This window comes from Triticum dicoccoides, chromosome 5A, assembly GCF_002162155.2.
Source record: "Triticum dicoccoides isolate Atlit2015 ecotype Zavitan chromosome 5A, WEW_v2.0, whole genome shotgun sequence".
Taxonomy (NCBI): Eukaryota; Viridiplantae; Streptophyta; class Magnoliopsida; order Poales; family Poaceae; genus Triticum; species Triticum dicoccoides.
In genome coordinates, this window is record NC_041388.1 from 168,398,905 (window position 1) to 168,424,403 (window position 25,499).

Genomic DNA, 25,499 nt, shown 5'->3' on the forward strand with positions numbered 1-25,499 from the left:
CATCGCGATGTGAGAGAAAGCGAGAGAGAGGGAGAGGGAGGAGAGGAAGAGAGAGACGTCTTAGGATTAACCACATTCTAACACGTTTGGTTTGTGTGAACACTAAGGTCACCGCCGGCGAGGGTGAGAAGAAGGATAAGCGGCAACACAAATATGACGCGTTTTTAAAAATAAAGGAGATGAACGTACTATGGTCTTGAGTGATGGTTGTTTGGCTAAGAGTGCGTTTTTTTTCCTGGGTTGCCTCTTTTACAGCAGTAGCACAAGGGAGAAGCCCCCCCGCGCACGCAGCGGGGGCGAGCATTCCGTCGAGCCTTGGAGCCCCGGCAGCATCCACCCTGTGAGCCGCTCCCGGCTTCGTCCTAGTCCGCAGCTGCGTCAAGCGAGGTCAGTCCATTCTTTTATTGCCAATCCATGTTTCTTCTCCCTAGATCAGTCCTTCATTTCCTGGGTCTTGCATTACCCGCAGTATTGTTCTGATTTGCCAACTGAGGAAGTGAAAGATCGATCAATGGGAGGTTGGAATTTCGGAACCCTAGGGCGTGGTCGTTTGATGCTGTTGGTTGATACCGCGATGAGACGGAATACTTTGATTTTAGGTGTCATGTATGGGTTCAAATTGTGATCTTGCGCGTCTAATGGTCCTGACTTCGGTTTTGCGAGATCTCTTAGGTCTGGGTCATTGTTTTGTTGGATATGATAGATTCAGATTACGGTTTGGAGGGCTTACTGCATGCTTCAGTTTGGCTAAAATAACAACTTGCTGGGCTTTGGGGCTTTTGATACCACAATAGCAGATGTCCAATGGTTATTGGCAGGGGTGTAAATTCTGCAAATATTGCCTACCTGTCCACGAACACGTGGTCAGTGATTCTGGTGTCCTGTAGGATTCTAAGCTCGAAACAGGGTCAGGGTTTGGAACGATCTGTGAATGTCAGTTTCTGCAAATGCGTTTGACCCGAAAAAATGGAGTCACACAGATAGTCAGTGGCATGTTGGAATAAAGGAAGCAAGAAAATCAAGAGGCAATGGTTATTTGTGTGTAAACAGGTCATTCACGGATTCACCAGATCACAGACTTACTATAGGTCAATAATTAATTCCGGGCTGTCCATATTAACCAGTGGATACCCTTGGCTGGTAGATATCAGCATGATTAAAAAAAAAAATACCATAGGGGTTTCCCCTACTGTTTGCCCGTAAAAAAAATAGCAGCATGATTGTTATCCTAGACATTGGGATTGATCACACCTATATTGTTCATATAGTAATTGTTTTTAGCAATTTCTGCTTTTAATGCTATTTGCACCTAGGAAGTTAACAGTGTGGATTATTTATACTTGTGTAATTTTGACTTGCAGAAACTTCTAAACTGCTTATTTTCTGAATGTTAGTTGTCGTAGCCCATCGAATTACATTCGAGTACATCTCTTCCCTGCATACATTCGTAACGGCATGTTCTACTAGACAAATTCTTACCAACAGTTCAGTTATTGGGCGTGCTGACTTATTTGTTGCAAGCAGGCCCTGCTATCTGCCAGCTATATTTGATCTTTACTATTTAGCTTGGCAACAGGACTATGCTTATCAGTATCATGTTATCATGTATCTTTTTTCTCAGTAACTGTCCTAAAACTCATGACTACCTTCGTCACTGTGTGCTGAACGTAGTTGGGAGCTTACATGGCTATGCTGCCAAGTGATTTGTCACATCATGGAATTGTAGAAAATAGCCCCTACAGAATTACAAAGAGCGGGAATAAGGAAGCTGGCAAACTTAGTGCTTCATGGTATTTCAGTAGAAAGGAAATAGAAGAGAATTCTCCGTCCAAGAGGGATGGCATTGATTTAAAGAAAGAGACTTGCCTTCGGAAATCGTATTGCACTTATCTACAAGATTTGGGGATGCGACTCAAAGTGTAAGATATTTTATGTCCTTCTATGCATTTATTGATACTGTAGCCTGTTGGCTGACTGTCCCTTATCCAAAAAAATAGTGCTGCTACTTACCCAACCAGATGTTAAATATTTCAAAATGTGTGTTTGTATTGTCATTGTATCATAATTGCTTCTCCTGATGTGTTTTTGTTTTATACCAGCATATATTTGGTCCAGAGATATTCAATTGTTTGTCTGATAAGATAATATTTTACTTCTTTATGGAGCACTCTTATGGCAAGCACATTTTTTCTGAATGAACTGCTGGCTGGTTTTTTTTCTTCATAAATACGATAAATTATCATATCACATGAAATGTCAAGATATACTGAAAATATGCCCTGTACGATGGTGGTCTGGCATTTTAGAATTGTTTTGGGCAATGCATGTTTGTATGCATTTTTTCTTTTGGCCCTTGAAGGCATCCATGCTACGCATCACATCTTTAATAGTTTGCAATCGCAATAAAAATTGCTGTGCTCGTATCTTTAGTTTTTATGACACGTGGAGATAATGCCACAACGCTTCCTGGAATTATGCTATCAACTTATGCTGAATTTTTTCTTTGTATGTAGGCCACAAGTGACAATTGCTACATCTATTGTGTTCTGTCACCGTTTTTACCTTCGTCAATCTCATGCAAAAAATGATAGACGAGTAAGTGTTAGTCCATGACTAACTATAGTCCAATTTTTAAATATTTGATGAAGTGCAGCTTCTAACTTTATAACATGTAGATACTTTATTTGAGTTTATATAATATTCTGTTCTTTGCCTCATAGTTTAGTTTGAATAAAAATAACAAATAGTTTCTATCTCCATGGTTTTCCAGTTTGGTGATTGTTCTCTCCATACAGAGGAATTAATAGCTAATAATACACTTCGTACTTCTCCAGTCCAATAGAAGTTGGTGCTGAAGCTAGCAGCAGACTCTGTAGATGTCAAAACAACTTGTACTTTAGTGAACTGTAGGGGGTGGTTACAAAGAGTAGGTATTTTCTATGAGGATAAGATGCACAGATGTACATCCTCTTGGTGCGATGTGGGGATTTTTAGTTTAGAAGAGCCTGAGACCTTGTTAATAAATAGCAGTTCACAGGTGGGCACACCATTTGGTCAATTATGCGGGGTTGAGGGTTTATCATGAATATTTTGCCTGGTACCGCTCTCAAACACCCAGCACAGTTGATTTAGGCCCTGGTACTCTTAAATTATTGAACGTGAAAGCATTTGAAATCACCCTATCCATGAAGTAGTACCAAGCGTGTTTACTGAAATAGGAGTACATGTGATTTCTTGTGTTCTTATCTGCAGCAGAAGTGGTAATGGTGTGATTTTCCTCGATATGTCTTGACAGAATATTAGTATTCTATACTATTTGTTATGCAGTTATTCTTATTTTTTCATGGCGAATGGGCAAATGAAGTCTGAATCTAACATCTATACAGACAATTGCTACTGTTTGCATGTTCTTGGCTGGAAAAGTCGAAGAAACACCTAGGCCTTTGAAGGATGTCATCCTGGTTTCTTACGAGCTTATACATAAAAAGGATCCTGCTGCTGGTCAGAAAATCAAGCAGAGGGTAATGTAATGGATCCAATTGGATGCTTCTTTTGCTATGGATTGTTCTTTGGTGAACCTTTTTCCCTTTACAAAAGTTGTAGCATGACCTGATTTCACCCTATAAATCTTGTTGTTCTCATACAATAACAGAAATAACTTCTGAAACATAGCCAGTAGAAGGCTGGCTGTTTCTATCTGAATCCTAACCTTTTCTCATCAGTATATCATTTATTTTGGAATTGTTTTGATTGCATCATCATCTGCTGAAGTTTACCAGCTATATATTTTACAATCAGCACCCGGCTAATGTTTGGTTCTTCTCTTGTTTTTGGAGGAGTGCTGAATCATAGGATTTATATCCTCGTATGATCTTGCCGTTCTCTAATTTAGCTGATACAAGGAAAAATAACAGATGTCCTTTCCTGTAAGCAAGTAATTTCGCTCTATGATGGGTTGGGTGCAAACCGAGTATAAAATAATTTTGCTCTATGATGTGCACACAAAGTATTTTCTGGTAGATGCTGTATACTGTATTCTTTTCCTATTACGATTGAATCATAATCATTGATGTATGTGTACTTCTCAGTTTTGTAATGCATGCCTCTGAGATCCATTTTGCGTTGGTTTTTGTGACTTTTGAGGTCTACATGCTACAAATGTTGGTTCCTAATTATTTCTGGTGACGATGATGATTTTTCTTGTGAAAAAGTTAATAAACAAAATGAGGATGGCCATAAATAGTTGCCATTGCATGCTTCCATTTTCAGTTTGTGCTTGTTCGAAAAATTAACATCTGCTGTGTTAACTTGGGTGAGTGAATGCACTGTATCTGCCACATATTTGTGAAGGTTCCATTCAACTGTATCGGTACATATTTGTGTAGGTTCCGTTCAACTGTATCGGTACACTTCGCCTATCGATGCAGATCTTTTTCTATTGTAGTTACCACTGTATCTGCCACATATTTGTGAAGGTTCCATTTTGTTGGTACACTTCATATTCTGTCGATGTAGATCTTCTCTGCACCAGTTCATAGTTAGTTCAAAGTGATTTCCTCTGGGAATAATGCTTGAACAAACTGTCTACTACTGTCTTATGCAGGAAGTATATGATCGGCAAAAAGAACTCATTTTACTTGGGGAGCGAGTTGTACTTGCAACACTTGGTTTTGACCTTAATGTGCACCATCCTTACAAGCCCTTGGTTGAAACGATAAAGAAATTCAAGATTACTCATAATGCGCTTCCTCAGATTGCCTGGAATTTTGTCAATGATGGGTATGCTAATGCTACCCTTGTTCTTTTTAGCCATACCAGTATTCAGTTTATATGTCTACTAGACCTCCTTTAAAAGGGTGTATACTGCGCACTTCACTCTGTCTGCAATTCAAGCCCCATCATATTGCAGCAGGTGCTCTCTTTTTGGCTGGTAAGTTTCTCAAAGTGAAATTTCTTCCAGATGACGGTGAGAAGGCTTGGTATCAGGAGTTTGATGTGACACCAAGACAGCTGGAAGGTTGGTTCCTCTATGCAAAGTCAGTAATTCGAAATTTCCTTCTGCTTTGTTTGGTTTGTTCCTTCTGTATTTCTAGCTTCCTTGCTGTACAGTGACTACTGTTGTGGTTTAGTATATTTTACCACTGGGACTCACCTTTTTATGTGTTCCTGTGGCATCTGGGTTTTAGGGATACAAAGAAAGAACTAAAGTAACTAAGTAAGTGTACAATGACTTGGACATTTGTGAAAATACTTCAAAGTGTGAAACTGATCTTTTTGCAAGTACTATTCTTGTTGAGTAGCTAAAAATAAGGATATGTACAAAACTTTCTTGTTAAACAATCATTTGGATGTGTCTTTGCTTCATTCTAGCTAAGGAAATGATTCTGCACTCCTGGGCGTGCGTACTCCTGCGCTTCATGTACCACATAGATCAGTCCATTATACTACCCCTTTATCATTTTAATATGCTTTATTAATAATTACCAGATAGCGCAAAGTGAGTTAAATAAAAAATTCCATTTGAGTCAATGTGTTCCAGATCATTTGCTCGTAGACTGCCTTTTCGTACGTAAAATTGTTAGATTTTATAAACTAAGGGTTCTGATGATGTTCTTTTTATGAAACTTGTATTGAGGTATCTTAGATAATTAATAAGGTATATTGAGAATGATAGAGAAGTATATTAATGTGAGAGTACATATTCCCATGAGCGCAGAAAATCAGTCCTATATATATTACTTATAAATTTGAGTTGGTGGTGGTGGTGCTCGGTTCACCCCCCACTCCATCCAAATCCTCCTCACCCATGCAGGATACGTTGGATCCTCCTTGGTTTGTAAAAAATAATAATCATAAACAAACAGTCACAAGTAATGCAATCGTGGAGTCTCGAACCCCACTGGACCCTCTTTGGTTTGAAAAAAATACATCAATAAAACAGTTACAAGTAATGCTTTGAGTCCTGACCCCCACCGGACGCTCCTATGGTTTATGCAAAAAAACAGTCACAAGTAATGCAGCTGTGGAGTCTCGAACGCCACTTGACCCTCTTTAGTTTGTAAAAAATACATCACAGAAAAATTACAGGTAATGCGTCGAGTCTCGACCCCCAGCGGACCCTCTTAGGCCTCCTTTGGTTTGTAGGATCTTTGTAGGAATTCTATATGGTAGGATTTGCAAAGGAAAAATTCCTTTGAAGCCCTTTGGTTTGTAGGAATGGATTTCTATTCCTATGTAGGATAGGAATCAATCCTTCAGGCCTCCTTTGGTTTAGAGGAATTTCATAGGAATTCTAGAGGATAGGATTCTTATAGGATTAGAGCCCTTTGGTTCATAGGAATGGATTCCTATTCCTATATAGGATTGGTTCCTATCCTCCACATTCCATAGGAAAATAAAAAAGAGCCTAGACTCAATGGAAAAAGTCCTTTGATGTCAACCAAATGACATCTTGTTTCCTATTCCTACTCATAGGATTTGAGATACATGTCATCTCATTTCCTACAAGATTCCTATTCCTATGATAATCCTATCCTATGAACCAAAAGAGGCCTCAAATTTTGGAGGAAAAAAACCATTAGCCTAGACTCAATGGAAAAAAAAATCCTATCCTATGCACCAAATGGCATCTCTTTCTCTATAGGAATTGACATGCATGTCATCTCACTTCCTATGATTTTCCTATTCCTATAAAATTCCTATCCTATGAACCAAAGAAGGCCTTATGGTTTGCGAAAAATGATCATAAACAAAACAGTAACAAGTAATGCAATTGTGGACTCTCGAACCCCTCACTTGCCGCTATACACAGCTTAATCAAACTAGCAAGTCACCACCTCACTCATGTTTTGAATGGGAAAGTATTTGATCAGTACTAGTACATGACAGTACACAATTTCTTTTACTGCGACACCAACCAGCCAGTCAATCCGGCAATGATATTTTACCCAGCCACCCCTCCTCCCCATTCCCCGCCCTCTGGCCACCCCTCCTCCGTAATCCTCATCATCCTAACTTTTAAATTTTAAAATCCAGCCATGACATGTACTATGGCCACTATGGTGTTATTACCCTTTTATGATTATGGTGTACTACCCCCTCCTCAAAATATAAGGCACGCGTTGACTTTTCTTGTCTTCATCCCACAACTTTGACTATGATTTTCACTGATTATATATGCCTACGAAATTATTATAAAGACATGAAGTAGAATTGTTTTGCAAAACAAATACGATGATACTATTGATACATGTTCAATCCATGTATTATGGTATATATTAATGGTCAAAGTCATGCATCAAGGACCGTGCAAAGTCAAGCATGCCTTATATTTTGGGGAGGGACTACTTTTTATGATGTCAAGTAACAAGTGTATTGGTTGTTGTATGCTACTAATCAAATACAACTGCAATCAGTTTTTGGTTCTGTAGCAACGCGATCATTATGCTAGTGGTGGGTATAAAGCCGAAGTCTAATTATATATGGTGTAGTTGCTGTACACAGTTTTATGAATTATTTACTTTACTATCATGCGTTCCAGCTCTGACTTTTTCTAGTGACTATTGCTTCATATGGGACTAGTTAAGCCAGTTCAGTGGTTCGTAGATCTGGCAAGACACTTTTAGTCTCCTCTGTACCTGCCAAATAGAATATCCATAATAGATTATAAGGGCATGTACAATGGGGGTGATTTCAGCCTTTTCCTTGCCTCAACTAAGAGATGATTTCATCCTCAAAAACCCCTAAGAGATGATCTCTTAGCGCTTGAGATAAGATATTATTCTCCATTGTAGTGGATGCCATCTCTTACACATGTTTTCTAATTTTATCACTACATTGTTTTATATGCATGCAAAAATTAACCACTAGAGATAACATTACAAGATAATACACTGTATAACATGTTTTGTAGTCATCTCTAGATAGCTAAGAAAAGGCCACCTTCTCAATCTAAGAGCACCCGACTGTTTACAAACAGGAAACAAAGTGCATGATTTTCAGTCAGTTGCTTGAAGATTTGATGGTTCCAGAAAATCCTTTGGTCTTGTAGAATCTGGTCTGTTTCAATGGTGCTCCATAGTAGTCCTTGTTCATGGCTTTGATTCATCTTCTACTCCCTCCTTTCATAAAATATAACATGTTCTAACTTCTTTGTGAACCGGATGTATATAGACACGTTTTAGTGTGTTTGTTCACTCATTTCAGTCCGTATGTAGTCCGTATTAAAATATCCAAAACATCTTATATTTGTGAACAGAGGGAGTAGCAGTTAATTTGTAGTTGAGCTTTGGTAACATGGCGTGATAAATTCACGTCTAATACTAATGCATTTCTTTTATTCATTGATTGCAGAGGTTAGCAATCAAATGCTAGAGCTGTATGAGCAAAACCGCGTTGTACAGTCGCAACCAACAAATGAGAATGAAGCTGAAGGGAGCTCAGCTGGTGTGCCTAATCAAAGGATCTCCGTAAAAGCAGAAGCCAACTCCGAGGAACGTCCTGTTGTGCATCATCCAGCATCCAAACAGTCAGATTCCAATCCTTCTACATCAACAGGTGTTCCAATTCACAATGGTGCTGAGCACTCAAAGCCACACAAGCAGATTGGTAGCCAGAAAAGTCTTCAAAATGACAATGGTGGCCATGAAAACAACAAAACAAGCTGTCAGAGTGGAGGTAGAGTTGATACTAGTACAAAGGATGGTTTGCATGATGGCACAAAGTCCTTGCCGAGAAGTTCCAGGCCCAGCGACAAATCTGGTATTCCAACAGAAGAGAAACCTCTTCCATCGCATGCTAGTTCCAGTGAATCGAGAGATGGTAATCTCAGTAACAGTGGTGATCCCAGTGTCTCATCCTCCATGATGGATGCCATGAATAAAATTGACAAGGACAAGGTAAAGGCAGCTTTGGAGAAGCGAAGAAAATTGAAAGGTGATGTTGCTAGGAAGGTACATGTGATGGATGATGACGACCTACTTGAGAGGGAATTAGAACATGATGTAGAGTTGGCTGTTGAGGATGAGAAGATCAAGCAGGAGAGGAACGATTGTAGTATGCATCAAGAGGATCACCGTAATGCTGATGGCGTTGCAGAAAATGGGGACAACAATGGTGATCAGAATGTTCCAGAGACTGAAAGAGGCTGAAGTTCTGGCGGACATTGAAGATGAGCATTCTCTAACCAAGAGAAATGATCGTTTCGAGCACAAGCCGCAGCACCCTAGTGATGCACCAAAGCACAGCGTGAGCCACCATGATGCTCAGCTTGGTGGTAGACATGAAGAACATAAAATGCCTCGACCCGAAGATTGATGGGTCAGAATTGATGTAGAACATACACTTGGTAGAATTCTCGGTATGAACATAGGCACGTGTGACTGGAGATGTAGCTGCTCTGGACTGTTGATAAGACATCCAGGTCTTAATGTTTGTACCCAGATGTTTTTGGAACCCATCAACTGATTGCAACGGAGATTTGTTTGTGGGTCTCTACCGGGTCGAGTTTTTGTTTTGAGGAATCTCCTGATAGAAGCATCTGATGTTTTGATTTTATGCGCTGTGGCAAAGTTTCTAATTCCAGTAGCCCAATTCTTCACTTGCGGAATTTAAGACTTGATTGGATCTAAAAAGCCTCATAATTGTACACATTTTTTGTTCCCAGCTTTTCATTCTTCTCAGTCAAGATCTCATCCAATTTTCAATCCGTGTTTCAAAATTTTAAAAGGCTATATTTGTGGTCGCACTGATCTTCTACCAATGAATCTAGTGCCACAACGGAGGGTGCAATTGTGTTCGTAGTAGCAATTCATGCAATGAAAGGTTTGAACACGCTGAGAATTTCCCAAGGCCAAATGCTTTCACAACCTTGGCACAACCGCACAAGGTTCTCCAACTGAGTATGGCTGATTCATTTACTGCTGCTCAACTCCAAACTCTATTACTGCTTAGTTAAGGCAACTCTTTTGTCTCCGTTTCAAATAAGTAAATAAATACTGCTGATATATTTGCCTTGACGTCAGGCTTTCCACATTTCCCACGTTCAACTTGAGTAACAACAGAATGCACAAGGGAACCGTTTGTAGACGGTGCGCCAGCCGAGCGTTCGGCCGGTCGCACGCGATCCACAGGATCCGTCACGCGTCCCTTTCCTTCCTCCCCCACTTGCTCAGCTACGGAGCTCCCCCTCCGCGTACCACGGCATCCTCACAGTTGCGACCGCCCATCCTGCACCACCGGTCGCCGCCGCAATCCCTCCTCTCCCTAGATCTCCTCCCCTGTGCTTCAACCAGGGATTGAAAATCTTCAGCCGGCCACTACAAAAGTTTCAATCGCTTTTTAGGAACACATGAAAAGTTGCAACCGTTTAAAAAAAAAAAGCTTCATCCCGCAGATGAAAAAGCTTCTACCAGAGACCGGGAAAGCTTTAACCAAAATGCTGAAACCTGCGACGATGTCATTTTTGCTGGAACCAACGGCGTCGTTTGTTACAACCAGTGACTCAATTTGTTGGGCGAGCTACAACCGGCGACGGCTACGGCTACGGCGACGCGTTTTTGCTACAACAGGCGGCGACCGAGAGTGACGTGCGCGGCGACCAGGAGCTATGAGCGCAACGAGCACGGCGGCGAGCGATGAGCGCGGCGACCAGGAGCCACGAGCGCGGTGGCAAGCGACGAGCACAGAGGCGGGCGACGAGCGCGACGAACGCGGGGTGTGGCGCGGTTCTCCAACAGGAGGTGAGGCTCGGCGCGCGCGAGGAAGAAGAAAATAAGGACGACGAACCGTTTTTTTGGATCGAACGGCCCAGGCGGCTCGCATCCAACGTCTACTGTGCGACCGGCCCAAATTTGGGCCGGCGCACATGCACAGCCGGTCACCGTGTGCAGGTAATATGTACTAAGATTGACCATTTCTTTTTTTGATTGCTTACGACAGCGGTCAGCTACAGCGGTGTAGTTTAAGACCGATTAGATCACCATGCCCGTATCCTGTGCAATAAGAACAATCACGCACCATTCGGCATTATGGAGGGTGAGCAATATAAAAAACAATGTGCATCCAACTGGACCAGAGTGCCAATCCCCTGCGCAGACAGAAATGCATGCATCTCTTATCACAGATGATCCAGAGGTTATATGTAACAACGCGGGAGAATATCCAGTGATACCCATTTCAAAAGAATCAGTTTAAAATATCTCCAAAAATTCTGAAAAAATCATGAATGTTCACAAGGAATGTGTCTACAACCCCTAAATATTTCAGTTTCAAATTCGAAATGCACATTGAGAAACAAAAAAGGACAAATCCAGATGCTGAATTTGTCTTTTAGGGGTTACATACATTGTGAACATTCACAAAAAATTTCAGAATTTTTTGGAACATTAAATATTAATTTTTCAAAGTTGGTATCATGCGCGCATTGAAGGTGTGGTATAACCTGACAACATATCTGTAGAGCGCGACGAAACTGAAATGCAGTCGTGTCTACCTTGTCATTCAGGTACAAATAAATGAATTGCAACCACAAATTGGTGGATCATGCACATCCTTTGTTGGTTTAGTCATAAAGGATTCCCGCGACAACAACAAAAGGTGTACATGATCCACCTTGGCTGTTCGATGTTGTCGGGTCTACTGTGGTGTTTGTGCGCGTCTTGTGCACGATCGGTGTTGTTCACCACCATATGCCGCTGGTCCTACAAGTCTGTTTCGGGTCGGTGCATCATCGGACCAGAATCGATTTTAGTCTCGCCCTTTTCTCTGCCACGTGTGAGACATCGGCCGTTCTTTCGCTGCTAATGGCCCCGTGTGGACATGTATGAATCCATGTATGGGTTTAGTTTTTTTCTTGCGTGCGTAGTGTAATTTCTCTCATGTCCTTTTCTTACTGCGACATGGTTTTCCTCTATGTTTCCTGCTTTATGTCGTTCGCTGCACGCCACACAGAGTTGTTTGGCTCGTGCTTCGCTTTGCAACGCCTGGTTCGTTGAGCTTCGCTGCCGGTGCTGTTGTTTGTGTGCGTCCTCCTTGCTTCATCGTCATGTGTGCCATTTGTTCTTCCAATCAGTTTAGGTTTGGATCCTCGATTCGCTTTTGCAGTGTTTGTTGTTGGTGATGTCGATGTAAAAACCGGCAGATCTCGGGCAGGGGGTCCCAAGCTTGGTGATCAGTGCTAGATGGTAATAGGAGAGGTAGGGACACGATGTTTTAGCCAGGTTCGTTCCCTCTTGATGAGGTAAAACCCTACGCCCTGCTTCTTATATATTGATTGTGATGGGGCACAAAATACAAATTGATCTACCTCAAGATCATATGGAGTTGTTCTAAGCTCTAAACCTTGCGAATGAGTATGCATACCCTCTATTGGACTAAACCCACGACTTATAGACATCGGAGGTACCTAGGGTTTACACATGGTCGGTTACAATTTAGGAATAAACACACTATTCTTTCACATATGCTTGAAGTGTACGCCAAGCCTTCAGGAGATCTTCATCTTGATTTCGCCGAGGGCCAGGGCCAACATGGCCCATTCATCAGTCTTTGATGGGTCGTCGACCCGACCATAACTAATCGACGGGTCGATGTGGCAAGCACCCTGATGCGGAGCATCCCACAGTCACCCCCATGGACCTACCTTCGTTTCCTCAAGTGCCAAGTGGACCGATGACACGAGCACGTGCAAGAGCTCTCAAGACCGAGGTGACATCTCTCCTCTCGCAACTCCCTTTCGAATCACATGAGACATGGCTACTACCTCAAGCGGAGACACTTTGCATACTCAGGTACCAAGGAACCATCTATGGAGAAGCTAAGGAGCAAGTCCGATGGAGCGAGGAAAGCAAACGCGAAGACAGAGCGCAAATGAGGCAAGTCAGCGGCTGCCCGGACGATCCAGACAAAGTCTCAGACGATCCAGACCAAGCTCGGATGATCCGTACCCCCCCGGACGATCCGGACCACGCACCCGAAGAGTACAACAGTCGCCTCGATGAAGCTGGATCATGTGGGACTTCACCCAGATCATCTGAAGCCAGCCGGGCGTTCGAACCAGGTCCTGGACATCCCGGCCAGCCACGACCACATCGACGCTGCCAGACGATCCAGACCGCCATCCAGATCATCCGGACCCTGCCTGTGTGCATGACTTGGGCCGAGGCCCATATACCTCTATCCCCCCTAGACTATATATACTCCTCCACCTACGTTTTAGGGTTAGCATTGTAATAGCTCAAGATAGATATTTGCTCATCCACTTACCCCCTTACTCCCATGGAGATCAAGGCCTCCATGTGAGAGATCGCCCTAGTCGATTCAAGACCCCTTCATGGGAAGATCCTCCTAGGATTCAAGACCTCTCTCCTTCAAGGATGGGGATGAACTAGCTACCTATGTACCCTCTTGTGTTGACTTTGGATCTTTGTATCTCCTCTTGTGTATGTGGATTTAGCACATGTGTGATTTGGATCTTGTTGATTGAGTGTTTCCCCCCTTGTGTTCTTCGTGGGACCCCCCTCCCATTCATGAAAGATTGGCCCTTTGGGTTCCACCCTACATCATCTTGGTATCATGAGCCATATTGATCATGAATTTGGAGTCCCTACCCCCACTTTCTAGCCTAATTTTGTGTGTTTTTGTTCAATTCCAAAAATCCCCACAAAAATAGCCATACCAATTTTTTTGTGATTTGTTGGTTTGATGATGTATTGTTGAATTTGATCCTTGGATTCGTTGTGTTGCAAGTGGATCTAGCATTCCCCACCATCTCCAACACGAAATCGCCTCAATTTTTCTTTTTCTACCCGTTTTGGAGTTCTTCCTGATCCCATAGCCGCGCAAATTGACCTGCCCGGATCATCTAGACCGAGTCGTGGATCATCCAGACTAGCCCAGATCAGTCGGGCCCAGACCCGGATCATCCGACTACGACTGTCAAAACTGATTTTTCTTTAGAAAATTTCGGCCACCACCATACTTTCGCATCACCAACTTCGAGCCCCACCATACCACTTCCGCAAACCCATTGACATCAATAGCCTTACCACCACTTTCCGCTACACATTTGACATTTGCCATTGAGATTTTGAGTTGCGGTTTTCTGTTTCCTAACGTGTTTTGGTTACTTAGGAACGGCTGGACACCGACATCACCGCCGATCATTTTTGCCACGAACATCGACAATGACCACTTCACCATTTTACAACCCAACCATAAGCAAGGACGATAACCTCGACGACATCATCGTAGATTCTCCCTTGCCATTGCACTGTTAACCCCAAGCCCATTTTGCGTCACTTTCCTATCGAGACTAGCCATTTGAGTATTGCCGGACAACGTTACTTGTGTACTTTAGTGATACACATTCCGCATAGCTATCATAGCATGCATATATCGTATCATCTTGTGTGTTATAAATTGTTCCCGCATATACATTATTGCTATCTTGGTTCGAACATTTCGCATAAGTGGCCTAAGGAAAATATCAAAAGAGAGGAAAGCTTCTAAGCAAAGAGAAAACAAAGAGCTTGTAAGCGATAGCCATAGCATCGCCACATAGCATACCATATTACCATATTTGATCATCTTGGATCATTGTGAGAGAATCACCGGGGCCATACATACCATTACAAAAAATACACTTCTATGATGATACGTGTTTGTCATAGTAGATCACGTTTTCTGTCATGCATGTACATCCATGACGATTTTATGACAGAATCAAGATAGTCATACCTGTGCTGTCATAGAAGTGTTCCATGACATTACCAAAATTATCATCGCGGAAGTGTCCACTTTCATGACGATAAATGGCGTGTCATGGAAGTGATTTTGTCAAGGGTAACCGACACATGGCATCCACCGTAATGGGTCACCGTTAAGCTATCGGGTCCGGTTCTGAATTCGATAACCTGTTAACAGCCCGGACCAATGGGGATTTTCCACGTGTAAAATTCTCATTGGCCGGAGGAACCACATATTGGATCACCGTTGGGACAGATGTCATCCACTCATTGGACAGGAGGTGCCTATGATACGTCGACACATGGCACGGCCCAATAGAGCATTCCGGTGAAAAGGCCGACCCGTTTGACTTGGTCAAAAGGTAGCAGGCCGGCCCACGGAAAGCCTGTTAACGGCATGTTTGTATATAGCCCATTTACGACCCGCTAACTCACGACCCGTTATGGCCTATCGGAATTAAGCCCAGTAGCTTCATCAGGGCCATCCAATATGATTCCAGCCCATTGTAACTTCCGGCCCATGTATGGCCCAGGACATCTTTTGGCCCATATGAGGCCCTTTGTAACTCTTGGCCCATTAATGGCCCGTGGTGAAACTGGCCCGTAATGAACAGTGTACCACTTTATACCCATTAACGACCCATTATTCCATTGGGCCGTTTCCAAACCGTGTTATCTTTCGGCCTTCTCAGGGCCCATTTATTCTTGGGCTCATTTCCAGCATTTGGTTACTTATGGTCCGTTACGGGCCTTTTCTGCTTGTGGGCCAAATTCAGCTTGTGGTTATAGTCGACCCGTTTATGGCCCATTAATCCGTTGGGCCGTTTTCATAGCGTCATCAAATACGACCAATTAACGATGGCCCGTTATGATCGGCCCATGAATGGACTATTCCAACTCTAGCCTGTTTACGACCCATAATGCGGTCTATTATTGGCCCATGTTTGGTCAATCGATCATACGGCCCGTAGAAGGCCCATTGATACTACAACCCATAGAAGGCCCATTCTTTCTACGGCCCGTAGGAGGCCCATGGTCACTACAATAAATATGTAGCCCATGGTTATTGTGGGCTAGTTTAAAAAATAGGTTATTGTGGCCACTAGCAAACCGCGGAAAAAGAACTGCACTGACTACAAGCAAAAAAATAAACAAGACAAGGAAATAAATAAGCAAGCAACTTACGCTAGGCTATCACGGCTATTACAAATATTACATCCACTGGGCATCAAAGTTCGCCACCAGTGCAAAAATAGGGAACAAAGCAGCATATCACATACACTGGTTGTCAAAGTTGGCGACCACTGCAAATAACCGCCACGGCAAAACAAGTCCAGAATTGAAACCACTTCAGAAGATCTCAAGAAACAATATCCTGGGTACCCATAATGCTGGCAAGATGGTTAGCAAGCTTATTAACTTTCTCTTGTTTGGCGCTTAAATCCTCCAGCGCTTGCTGCTGCACCAGAAAGTATGCGTCTGAATTCTGCAGGACTTCCTCAGTCCTTCAGCTTCATGTCGCAACACATCTGATCGATGTCTTTCAACTTGAAGTTGAGACTCAAGAAGACAAACTGATTCAGGCAGCGAGTTCGAAGAGCTTGTGCCAGCAGTAGTGGCCAGTAACTCGAACACTACATCAAGACATGACTTTTGGGTTGTCTCACTGTCATCAAGATAGTTTTTATCAGCTTTTTTGGAGACCAATAGGGATGTCTCACTATCTTGAACCTTATCTGCATTACTTCCTTTACCATTGCATAACGGGTACTCTTCTCCAATATTTTGTCCGCATTCTAAAAGAGAAACAAGCAGACACATCACAAGTTTACCATGTTGTATATGAAACTCATTTTTGTAAATCAGTTCAGTAGTAAAGTGGACAGGATAACAACATAAAACAAACATATATCTATGTACCATGGTCATTGTATGGTCTATATCATTCTAGTTTTTGTTGCCAAATCAAGATAGAGACACGGTTCAAATAATATTTGTTCAAGACAAAGCGTAATAGACATAATATAAGTGTGGGAAACTACAGAGCAATAACAACACTTGTAATGTGCATGACATGAGAACATAAATGTCTATTCAATGAAACTGAAATCAACACAGAGCAAGTTACAACAGCAAGCCAGTTAAAGAAACAGGTTTAAAACATACCTGTTGCGCCATTGGAGTTTCAATTCCATCCTCGAAGTTTGAAAATAGTTGGTATGAGTAAATATAGTGATGCAATAGCAAAGGAGTATGAACCGTAGCTACAGAACCTGACCTAAGAACAATTCTTTTTCTGCTTTAAGCATTGAGTTGGGATTCAGAGTGGTGGTCCTAGTGCTTTGGGCACTACAGTTCCCTTACTAACTGCTCGTGTTTGGGTGCTTTGTGGTGGAGACAGTGCTGTGTCAACTGGAATTGGGTTACTATCTGCTGGGGTTGGGTTTAGAAGGGGTGTAGCTAGTTCTCTGTCCAACTGGGTAGGGGTACAATCTGCGAGAGTCTGGGTTATGTGTGGTGGGGCTGGTTCTTGGGAAAGTACAACCGTGGTTCTATCTGCATTGACTGGTAGCACAATCTTTTCTGAAGACCATGTTGTTACTCCCTTAGATACTGCCATCACCCTCTCCAATTCAAATGGATGATAAACAAGAAAAGTAATTGAATGTACAGACATTGTATGATAGACAGGTGCAATGGATAGTGAGGAATAAAAGAGGGCATGAAGCAATTCACATTTATGTTGTCTAACCAAACATGATAGCATGACACAATTTCACATATATGATGGCTAACTAAACATGATAGCATGACACAATTTCACATATATGATGGTTAACTAAAAAGGATGGAAAGACATAGTTCAAAATATGACGACTATGTAAACAAGATGACATGATATAATTATATAATGTATTTATTAAATAGGTTGGCATGCCATAATTCACATACATGCCGCCTATGGAAACATGATAGCATGATATAATTCACGGATAGAATGACATAATTCAAAATGTGATGACTGTAAACACTAAACAGGATGAGATGATATAACTATATGATGTCTTTATTAAATGGGTCGGCATGCCATAATTCAGATAGATGTTGTCTATGTAAACATGATGGCATGATATAATTTATATACTAAGCAAGTAAGCAGATGGAAATCGCATATATGATGTAAAAACTAAGCAATGCAAGAGAACACACATGATATGAGTAATATAACCCTGCCAAGTTTGAGCATAGACCTCAGGGGGGAAATAGGACTGGTCATCAGTCTCTGAATCCTCCTATGAGGAGCTCTCTGTAACCAGCAAGATGTCTGCTTCAGCAGGTAGCATTGTCTGCTCTGAATACCCTGTTTTCACTCCAGATACTCCCATCACCGCTTCAAATGGCTGATGCACAGGAAGAATAGTTGAATATACAAACGTTATCGACAAACGGAACGCGTAATACAAAAAAGGATAGCATGATATAATTCACATATATGATGATTGGCTAAACAACATGGCATTACATAGTTCACATATATAATGCCTTGCAACAAGATAGCATTGCATAATTCACATATATAATGTCTTGCAACAAGATGGCATTGCATAATTCACATATATGGTAATTAGACACTAAACAGGTGGCATTCACACAAAGCATGTCTAAACTAATCAAATGACATAGCAATGCAAGACACTGTACGCATGATATGAGCAACATAACCCTGCCAAGTTAGAGCATGCACCTTGGGAGGGGATAGGACTGGTCATCTGTCTCTGAATCCTCCTCTGAGGAGCTATCCGTAACCAACGAGGTATGCGCTTCGTCAGATAGCATAGTCTGCTCTGAAGACCTTGTTTTCACTCCAGAATTTTCCATCACCATGTCAAATGGCTGATGCACACGAAGAGTAGTTGAATGTACTAACATTGTTGACAAATGTAATACGTAATGAAAAAAGGATGGAATGATATAATTCACATATAAGATGACTGGCTAAGCAGGATGGCATTGCAAAATTCACATATATGATGCCTGGCTAAACAAGATGGCGTTGCATAATTCACATATATGATAAATAAACTAAATAGATGGCATTCACACAAAGCATGTCTAAACTAAGTAGATGACATATTTGATGTATAAAGTAATCAATGCAAGGCACCATATGCATGACATTACCAACATCAGCATGCCAAGTTAGAGCGAAGACCTCGGTGGGCAAATATGAGTGGGCTTATCCTTCAGAACCCCCCTCAGAACAGTTATCTTCCTCTTGATTACAATCCGAAATAAGAGTAGGGGGGCTGCCTTTTGCGCCCACCATGGAGTGACGTCTTGTCGGTGGGAACGACACCTATGGGATCACGAGAATCCCTACTACGGTTAGCGGGGCGCGGGGTCATGAGAAGAGCGGATCAAGCAGGTAGCACACAGTTCGTTTATCCAGGTTCGGGCCGCAAGGATGCGTAAAACCCTACTCCTGCTTTAGTGGATTGTGTATTTGTGTTCTTGAGCTAGCTATGGGGCGTGAGGAGCTCCAAATAGCCAAATCCCTCTCCTGGTCGCCTCGGGCCTCCTTTTATAGGAAAAGGGGTGGCCACAATGGCACACAGGAGGTGGAAAGGGAACAGTGATGCGAGGTTATCCCTCGTATTACATGACAAGGCGCATTTAATGCGTCTTGCTTAGGTGTCCTTGCTTTATCGGGGACGGGGGAGAGATCTGCCTCGTCTGTCATCGCCGCTCCTTCTTGTGTCGACACGCGCCCTGGCCAGCGACGCCTGCGATGCCACATAGGTAGGCAGGCAGCTGAGGTGGCGCAGTGGTGGGTCTTCACGAAGATCTGCATGCCGCCACGCAGGTGCCTGCCCAGCTGGTTGGGTCGGCAGCTGCATGCATGTGGTGGTGGAGGCTCAGTCGGCGTGGGCCTGACGGTGGCCCTGCGGGTGTCCTCGGCAAGGGCCTTGCCGAGGCGCCTGCTATCATCCCCGGCAAGGCGCTTGCCGGGGGCCTTGTGGTCTTCCTCGTCTGGGATCCCGCCAAGGGTTGTCGTCTCCTTAGTGCGTATCCGGTCTTGAAAGTCTTCACAAAGATCTGCATGTCGCCACGGGGATGTCTCCCGAATCCTTGCCCTTTGGGGGCAGTGGACTCAAGGGTGATTCGCTCCATAGGCGCGGGATGAGTCGCCGCGGCAAGGGTCTTGCCGGGGCTGCTAGAACTGTCTCCCGGCAAGGATCTTGCTGGGGGAGTCTGCTTCGTCCTCTTTGTTCTTTGTGGTCTTGGTCTTGGCGTCGCAGTTCTCTTGAGCTTCGGTCTTACCCTGGCTCACCTCCCTTGCCTTGCTTGGTGTGGTGGTGCTCGCGGCTCAGACTGCCCGTGCACAGTTATAGGGATACAAAAAGTGTACCCCTCTTTTTGTACACCGACAGGAGCCCCCGAGCCTGGGCCACACATAAGCGCATCGCGTTGTTGGGATAGGCCCAAAAACGGTGCGCGGGCAGGCGGGGCGGTTTTTACCGTGGTAAGATTCTTTGCGCGCTGCGCTTCCCACGATTCCCGCGCGTGGCGCGGCATGGGGAGGCGCGTGTGATGTGGGCGACATGCGTGGGGTTGGTCTCTGCACGCATGTGTCACGTCACAGTTAAGGGGGCGGTTTGCGCCTTCCCCATAAATGGAGGGAGGCGTGGCCCATTTACTGAATGGGGCCGAGGCGCGGTCCTCGAGGCGTCCACTCCCACGATCACGGGGTGGGGAGAGGTCGCCTCACCCGTCCCTTCGGTTCTGCACATTCGCCACGTGTCTCCCATGCGCTTGGGGTGGCAAACGGTGGAGGCGGGAAACCGGGCCGTCGCTGGTTGGGGTAGCGGGTCGGCCCTGGCTCCCTGCGCCTCCCGTGTCTTGATTGGCCGAGTGGGGCGGCCAAGCGCCAACCCGGTCCTTTATAAAGAGCGGGAGGGGGGGGGATGGCGTCCCGCATTCTTTCATCTTCTTCTTCCTTCAGCTTCTGCTCCTCCCTTCTATCCGTCATGGAGAGAGGGAACCCCGGTCCTTCAATAGTGGTGGCGAGGGTCGCCGCTCGACAACGCGCCCCTCCTTCTCCTGCGCCTGCGGTGGCAGATCCAGCCGCGAGGGGAAGGGGGAGGGGGCGAGGCCGTGAGCGAGGCCGGGGCGCTCGGGGAAGAGGAGGACGGGGTGGCGCGCCGGCTGTAGGGGAATGCAGTAATTTCAAAAAATTTCCTACGCACACGCAAGATCATGGTGATGCATAGCAACGAGAGGGGAGAGTGTTGTCTACGTACCCACGCAGACTGACTGCGGAAGCGTTGACGCAACATAGAGGAAGTAGTCGTTCGTCTTCCCGATCCGACCGATCCAAGCACCGTTACTCCGGCACCTCCGAGTTCTTAGCACACGTACAGCTCGATGACGATCCCCGGGCTCCGATCCAGCAAAGCGTCGGGGAGGAGTTCCGTTAGCACGACGGCGCGGTGACGATCTTGATGTTCTACCGTCGCAGGGCTTCGCCTAAGCACCGCTACAATATGATCGAGGTGGAATATGGTGGCAGGGGGCACCGCACACGGCTAAGGAACGATCTCAAGGATCAACTTGTGTGTCTAGAGGTGCCCCCTGCCCCCGTATATAAAGGATCCAAGGGGGAGGGGGCGGCCGGCCAGGAGGAGGGCGCAGGAGGAGTCCTACTCCTACCGGGAGTAGGACTCCCCCCCCAATCCTAGTTGGAATAGGATTCCCCGAGGGGGAAAGAGAGAGAGGGGGGCCGGCCACCTCTCCTTGTCCTAATAGGACTAGGGGAGGGGGGAGGCGCGCGGCCCACCTTGGGCTGCCCCTTTCTCCTTTCCACTAAAGCCCACTAAGGCCCATATAGCTCCCGGGGGGTTCCGGTAACCTCCCGGTACTCCGGTAAAATCTCGATTTCACCCGGAACACTTCCGATATCAAAACATAGGCTTCCAATATATCAATCTTTATGTCTCGACCATTTCAAGACTCCTCGTCATGTCCGTGATCACATCCGGGACTCCAAACTAACTTCGGTACATCAAAATGCATAAACTCATAATAACTGTCATCGTAACGTTAAGCGTGCGGACCCTATGGTTCGAGAACAATGCAGACATGACTGAGACACATCTCCGGTCAACAACCAATAGCGGGACCTGGATGCCCATATTGGCTCCTACATATTCTACGAAGATCTTTATTGGTCAGACCGCATAACAACATACGTTGTTTCCTTTGTCATCGGTATGTTACTTGCCCGAGATTCGATCGTCGGTATCCAATACCTAGTTCAATCTCGTTACCGGCAAGTCTCTTTACTCGTTCCGTAATACATCATCTCACAACTAACATATTAGTTGTAATGCTTGCAAGGCTTATGTGATGTGCATTACCGAGAGGGCCCAGAGATACCTCTCCGACAATCGGAGTGACAAATCCTAATCTCGAAATACGCCAACCCAACATGTACCTTTGGAGACACTTGTAATGCTCCTTTATAATTACCCAGTTACGTTGTGACGTTTGGTAGCACCCAAAGTGTTCCTCCGGCAAACGGGAGTTGCATAATCTCATAGTCATAGGAACATGTATAAGTCATGAAGAAAGCAATAGCAACATACTAAACGATCGGGTGCTAAGCTAATGGAATGGGTCATGTCAATCAGATCATTCAACTAATGATGTGACCTCGTTAATCAAATAACAACACTTTGTTCATGGTTTAGGAAACATAACCATCTTTGATTAACGAGCTAGTCAAGTAGAGGCATACTAGTGACACTCTGTTTGTCTATGTATTCACACATGTATTATGTTTCCGGTTAATACAATTCTAGCATGAATAATAAACATTTATCATGATATAAGGAAATAAATAATAACTTTATTATTGCCTCTAGGGCATATTTCCTTCAGTCTCCCACTTGCACTAGAGTCAATAATCTAGATTACACAGTAATGATTCTAACACCCATGGAGCCTTGGTGCTGATCATGTTTTGCTCGTGGAAGAGGCTTAGTCAACGGATCTGCAACATTCAGATCCGTATGTATCTTGCAAATCTCTATGTCTCCCACCTGGACTAGATCCCGGATGGAATTGAAGCATCTCTTGATGTGCTTGGTTCTCTTGTGAAATCTGGATTCCTTTGCCAAGGCAATTGCACCAGTATTGTCACAAAAGATTTTCATTGGACCTGATGCACTAGGTATGACACCTAGATCGGATATGAACTCCTTCATCCAGACTCCTTCGTTCGATGCTTCCGAAGCAGCTATGTACTCCGCTTCACATGTAGATCCCGCTATGACGCTTTGTTTAGAACTGCACCAACTGACAGCTCCACCGTTTAATGTAAACACGTATCCGGTTTGCGATTTAGAATCGTCCGGATCAGTGTCAAAGCTTGCATCAACGTAACCTTTTACGATGAGCTCTTTGTCACCTCCATATACGAGAAACATATCCTTAGTCCTTTTTAGGTATTTCAGGATGTTCTTGACCGCTGTCCAGTGATCCACTCCTGGATTACTTTGGTACCTCCCTGCTAAACTTATAGCAAGGCACACATTAGGTCTGGTACACAGCATTGCATACATGATAGAGCCTATGGCTGAAGCATAGGGAACATCTTTCATTTTCTCTCTATCTTCTGCATTGGTCGGGCATTGAGTCTGACTCAACTTCACACCTTGTAACACAGGCAAGAACCCTTTCTTTGCTTGATCCATTTTGAGTTTCTTCAAAATCTTGTCAAGGTATGTGCTTTGTGAAAGTCCAATTAAGCGTCTTGATCTATCTCTATAGATCTTTATGCCTAATATGTAAGCAGCTTCACCGAGGTCTTTCCTCGAAAAACTCTTATTCAAGTATCCCTTTATGCTATCCAGAAATTCTATATCATTTCCAATTAGTAATATGTCATCCACATATAATATCAGAAATGCTACAAAGCTCCCACTCACTTTCTTGTAAATACAGGCTTCTCCGAAAGTCTGTATAAAACCAAATGCTTTGATCACACTATCAAAGCGTTTATTCCAACTCCGAGAGGCTTGCACCAGTCCATAAATGGATCGCTGGAGCTTGCACACTTTGTTAGCTCCCTTTGGATCGACAAAACCTTCTGGTTGCATCATATACAACTCTTCTTCCAGAAACCCATTCAGGAATGCAGTTTTGACATCCATTTGCCAAATTTCATAATCATAAAATGCGGCAATTGCTAACATGATTCGGACAGACTTAAGCATCGCTACGGGTGAGAAGATCTCATTGTAGTCAACCCCTTGAACTTGTCGAAAACCTTTTGCGACAAGTCGAGCTTTGTAGACAGTAACATTACCGTCAGCGTCAGTCTTCTTCTTGAAGATCCATTTATTCTCAATCGCTTGCCGATCATCGGGCAAGTCAACCAAAGTCCATACTTTGTTCTCATACATGGATCCCATCTCAGATTTCATGGCTTCAAGCCATTTTGCGGAATCTGGGCTCACCATCACTTCTTCATAGTTCGTAGGTTCATCATGATCTAGTAGCATGACTTCCAGAATAGGATTACCGTACCACTCTGGCGCGGATCTCACTCTAGTTGACCTACGAGGTTCAGTAGTATCTTGATCTGAAGTTTCATGATCATTATCATTAGCTTCCTCACTAACTGGTGTAGGTGTCACTGAAACAGTTTTCTTTGATGTACTACTTTCCAATAAGGGAGCAGGTACAGTTACCTCGTCAAGTTCTACTTTCCTCCCACTCACTTCTTTCGAGAGAAACTCCTTCTCTAGAAAGTTTCCGAATTTAGCAACAAAAGTCTTTCCTTCGGATCTGTGATAGAAGGTGTATCCAATAGTTTCCTTTGGATATCCTATGAAGACAGATTTCTCCGATTTGGGTTCGAGCTTATCAGGTTGAAGCTTTTTCACATAAGCATCGCAGCCCCAAACTTTCAGAAACGACAACTTTGGTTTCTTGCCAAACCACAGTTCATAAGGCGTCGTCTCAACGGATTATGATGGTGTCCTATTTAACGTGAATGCAGCCGTCTCTAGAGCGTATCCCCAAAATGATAGCGGTAAATCAGTAAGAGACATCATAGATCGCACCATATCTAGTAAAGTACGATTACGACGTTCGGACACACCATTACGCTGTGGTGTTTCGGGTGGCGTGAGTTGCGAAACTATTCCACAATTTTTCAAATGTACACCAAACTCGTAACTCAAATATTCTCCTCCACGATCAGATAGTAGAAACTTTATTTTCTTGTTATGATGATTTTCAACTTCACTCTGAAATTCTTTGAACTTTTCAAATGTTTCAGACTTGTGTTTCATTAAGTAGATATACCCATATCTGCTTAAGTCATCTGTGAAGGTGAGAAAATAACGATATCCGCCACAAGCCTCAATATGCATCGGACCACATACATCTGTATGTACGATTTCCAACAAATCTGTTGCTCTCTCCATAGTACCGGAGAACGGTGTTTTAGTCATCTTGCCCATGAGGCACGGTTCGCAAGTACCAAGTGATTCATAATCAAGTGGTTTCCAAAGTCCATCAGTATGGAGTTTCTTCATGCGCTTTACACCGATATGACCTAAACGGCAGTGCCACAAATAAGTTGCACTATCATTATCAACTCTGCATCTTTTGGCTTCAACATTATGAATATGTGTATTACTACTATCGAGATTCAATAAGAATAGACCACTCTTCAAGGGTGCA

General features: G+C 43.8%; 1 pseudogene; it reads left to right on the forward strand.

The window, feature by feature from the left end:
- The first annotated feature begins 268 nt into the window (after positions 1-268).
- Positions 269-9,648, forward strand: LOC119300652 (annotated as a pseudogene).
- Positions 9,649-25,499: the final 15,851 nt, after the last annotated feature.